Source organism: Echinops telfairi, unplaced genomic scaffold, assembly GCF_000313985.2.
Source record: "Echinops telfairi isolate 266 unplaced genomic scaffold, ASM31398v2 ScPeMD7_7400;HRSCAF=8409, whole genome shotgun sequence".
Classification (NCBI taxonomy): domain Eukaryota; kingdom Metazoa; phylum Chordata; class Mammalia; order Afrosoricida; family Tenrecidae; genus Echinops; species Echinops telfairi.
This window is the reverse complement of record NW_022111300.1, coordinates 23,534,388-23,538,259: the sequence shown is the minus strand read 5'-3', so window position 1 is coordinate 23,538,259 and position 3,872 is coordinate 23,534,388. Positions and strand designations below refer to the sequence as shown.

The following is a 3,872-nucleotide window of genomic DNA, read 5'->3' as shown; positions in this document are numbered from 1 at the left end:
TGGAGGAGGACTTTGTGGATTGGTGTTAGACATATGGGTTAATGTTGGACTTGTGGGCTTGGGCAGCACTGGGTTGGGATGTTTTCTTGATGTGCTTAATCTTTATATAAAACTCTCTTTTATACATGAGTTTCTGTGGATTTGTTTCTCTAGCGTCCCAAGACTAACACACAAGCCATTAAGGCACAGTGGCAGATACTACTAAGATATAACTAAGCACCTCATGAGAATGGTTTTCTAACTTTAAAAGCTTAAGGTCATACCTAGTCTTATGGGACAACCCAGAGAACTGGCATAATATTGTTCACAAAGTATATACTCTATACCCCAGGGTGGCTGTGGTGTGTAGAGTGCTACAAGTTTGTGAGCAGCCATCTAAGATACCATGACTGGTCTCTACTAGTCTAGACAAAGAGGGAAAGAAGGGACCCAAAGACTGCGAGAGCAAAGTAGTCTATAGGACTAGGAGCCAGCACCATGGCCTCATCTACCTATGACTGGAAGAACGAGATGGTGCCTGGTTAGCACTACATTTTGAATCCTGATAGAATCAGAGGAACATGTGAGATAGAACTCAAAAGGTATACAAAGTTAAGTAAAAACATTGCTACTAGGGTTACAGTTCATATCTGCACAATTATTACAAACAAAACATGTTTAACACGTCTCTGCAATCCCTGGGTGGCTACAGACAATGTCTCTCAATGAGCCCATTAAGTCTTGTTATGAATCCCTGGTGGTACAGTGGGTTAAGCACAGGGTTACTAACTGAAAGTCCAGTGGTATAAACCCACCGGCCACACCACAGAGAAGGACGGGGTTATCTGTTCCCATAGATTTACAGCCCTGGAAACCTACTAGCAGCAGTTCTACTCTGTCTTATAAAGTTGCTAAAAGTTAGCAACAGTGGGCTAGTCTTGTTAGAGTATCTTCAAAAAATCCAATCAGAACAGCGGCTTCCAAAGGGATCTGTTGGGCAGATCAACTGCAGGCAGAGATGTTATCTTCAAAGGGAGAGCAACTATTTTCTGGGGAAGACAGAAATCTTGAAAGATTCCCTCTAATTACACAGGACAGTCATGGGGGCTTATTAGGAAATTCATGAGGAACAGGCCAGGAAAGTTGGTGGAGGAGTTTTTTCCCCAGCATGACAATGCATCATCTGCTCATATTTCAAGGGTAGCAAGCAAGGATGGTCTTACAAGAAGGCAAATCTTATCCCATCTACCTACATCCCTGAAATTCCTTCAGATTTCATTGTATTTTCAAAGCTCCAAAAAACATGTAAAAGGAACATGATCTGGGTCTTTTTTTTTTTTTTATTCCCCTGCCCGATCTGGGTCTTTTGAGGATGCCGAAATTGCCATTTTGAAATCGCCTAAATTGAAGAGTGATAAATTCTCAGGATTAGAGCGATGAACAGACTGCCTTTGGAATGGAATAGACCTAGATGGAAGATGTGTTATGAAACAACTATCAAACTTCTTGTCTTGATAGTTTTGTTGAATAAGAGGTCCTATGATTTCATAGCAAAACTTTCTGACGGACCCTGCCATTCCTCACATACACGGTCATCTATGCCCTGACGGCTTTGCGGGCCACAGTCGGCCTGCTAGCTGAAAGGTGCGCAGTGGGAACCCAACAGTAGCTTCGGAGGAGCAGGAGGAGGCCTTCTGCCTCAGTAGAGATGGACAGCCTCCGAAATGCCCAGGGTTAGCGCTAGCCTGTCCTGTCAGATCACTCTGAGTCAGAATCGGACTCGATGGCATGAGAATTAGGCATAGATGGAAGTCCAGCTGTTTAAATGCACAGTTCTGCATGAGGAGGCATCAGCTCAAGCTAGTCCATTCTTTACTAGACATCAAGTTCATCAGTCTATAGAGCCCATTCAATGAGGAAGTATGTACCCAGTCCCTGATTATGGGCAAGGGCCAGCACCTGGGAAAGGGAAGAAAGATGTGTGAATAAAAAAAGGAGACACTTAACCCCCTTCTTACCTTTTCATCTTTGCTTTTGGGCCAGTACTGTTCTTTTGAACTCAAGCAACTGATTGTTCTAAGGAACGCGTTCCTCTAGAGCAGTGGTTCTCAACCTTCCTACTGCTGCGACCCTTTCAGACAGTTCCTCATGTTGTGGTGACCCCAACCATAAAATTATTTTCGTTGCTACTTCATCACTGTACTTTTGGTAGTTATGAATCGGGTGACCCTGTGAAAGGGCTGTTCATTCCCCAAAGGCACAATCTAGTTCTTCTGGTTCCAGCATCATGCAGGCTGTGGTTCATGTGGTCCACTGGTCCCCTGAATGAACTGCTTCGTTAAGTCTTTGGTTCTCTTCATTCTCCATTGCTCGGGATGCTAAGAGTTGTATCTTTGATGGCTGCTTGCAAGCTTTTGAGCACCCGGACAGTACTCACCAAAGCAGGATGCAGAACATTGTCTTTACAAACCGTTGTGCTAGTTGACATAAATGTCCGAGTCTGTGGCCCTTCACCTTTGAGCCTAGGAACTTTATCCCATCGGGGTTTGATTATTGTGGTAGTTACATAATCTGTTGTCAATCTGAGAGAGCCTTACATGTGAAGGGGTGGAGCTTACCTGTCAATCAGGTCACAGCTTGATGACCTCATGTGGAAGCGCTAAGGAGATAAATAGCTCGTTGGAGGTAGGACACAGTCTCCCTCCCTGAGAGACTCTACTGACACGACACCTGAAGCTATGCTGATGGCAGCGAGAACCCTGGAGCTGGAGGAGCCATGTGGAGACCAAGGCCAGCACTGAGATGCTTCCACCATTACTAGAGCCACAAGACTGTCCATTCACTGGCCTGTGATCTTCCTGCATTCAGCGTCATTGCATGTGTTTTGTGAGTTTGAAGTGGAAGTTGTAAATTGGTAGCGGACATATGGGCTAATATTGGACTTATGGGTTTGATCTGGATTGGGCTGGGATGTTTTCTCAATATTCAATTGCTCTTGTATGTAAAGTTATTTCTCATATACATATCAGTGTCCATGAATTTGTTTCTCTAGTCTACCTGGACTAACACAATCTTCAGCATACCTGTCTACCTATGCACCCACTTGTAAATTATTGTCTGTCTCTATTATGGCCATTATCCTTCATCCTTGTGTTTCTTGCAGGGTCTTCCTTTGCCTTGGTCCTGTTGTGCTGACGCTCCTCCACGACCCTATTTTATTCATTGCCTTTCTCTTCGCCATTACTAACGAGTATATTCTATCTAGTTAATAATTCTTCCTCTCCCAATCAAATAATTTCCCCCTGAATGTAGATAATTTCTTGATTTGTTTTATAACAGTGGTCTCGTAAAATATTTGTTCTTTTGTTTCACTTATTTCATTTAGCATGATATCCTCCAAATTCATCTGTGTTATGAGTTGTTTCATGGATTTGCTGTTATTCTTTATCATTGCATAGTATTACATCGTGTGCACATACCACAGTTTATACACCCATCCCGCTGGGGATGGGCATTTAGGTTGTTTTCATCTTTTTGCCTTTGTAAATAATACTATAATAAGCATGGGTGTTATAGCTCTTATTTCTTTGGGATATATACCTATGAGTATGATGGCTACATCATATAGCACTTCTATTTCTAGCTTCTTGAAGAAGCGTCAAACTGTTTCCATAATGGTTGCATCATGTTGTGTTCCCACCAACAGGGTATAAGACCTCCAGCTCCCCACAACCTCACCAACATTTGTTATTTTTTTTATTGATTTGTGTGAAAATCACTTTTGACAGGGCACTTTTAACAAGCCAGGAAAAAAATAAATAGTAATCCAAATAATCATATGTTCCAGGTGCTTTATGTATATCAATTGATGTATATAATTGATATACATAAAG

At 42.4% G+C, this 3,872-nt stretch overlaps 1 protein-coding gene across 3 annotated transcripts in view; it reads right to left on the bottom strand.

Moving 5' to 3' along the window:
- Positions 1 to 3,872, bottom strand: part of KIAA1328 (KIAA1328 ortholog) — a 294,794-nt gene that overhangs the window by 31,436 nt on the left and 259,486 nt on the right. The gene's annotated exons all lie outside the window — the stretch shown is intronic.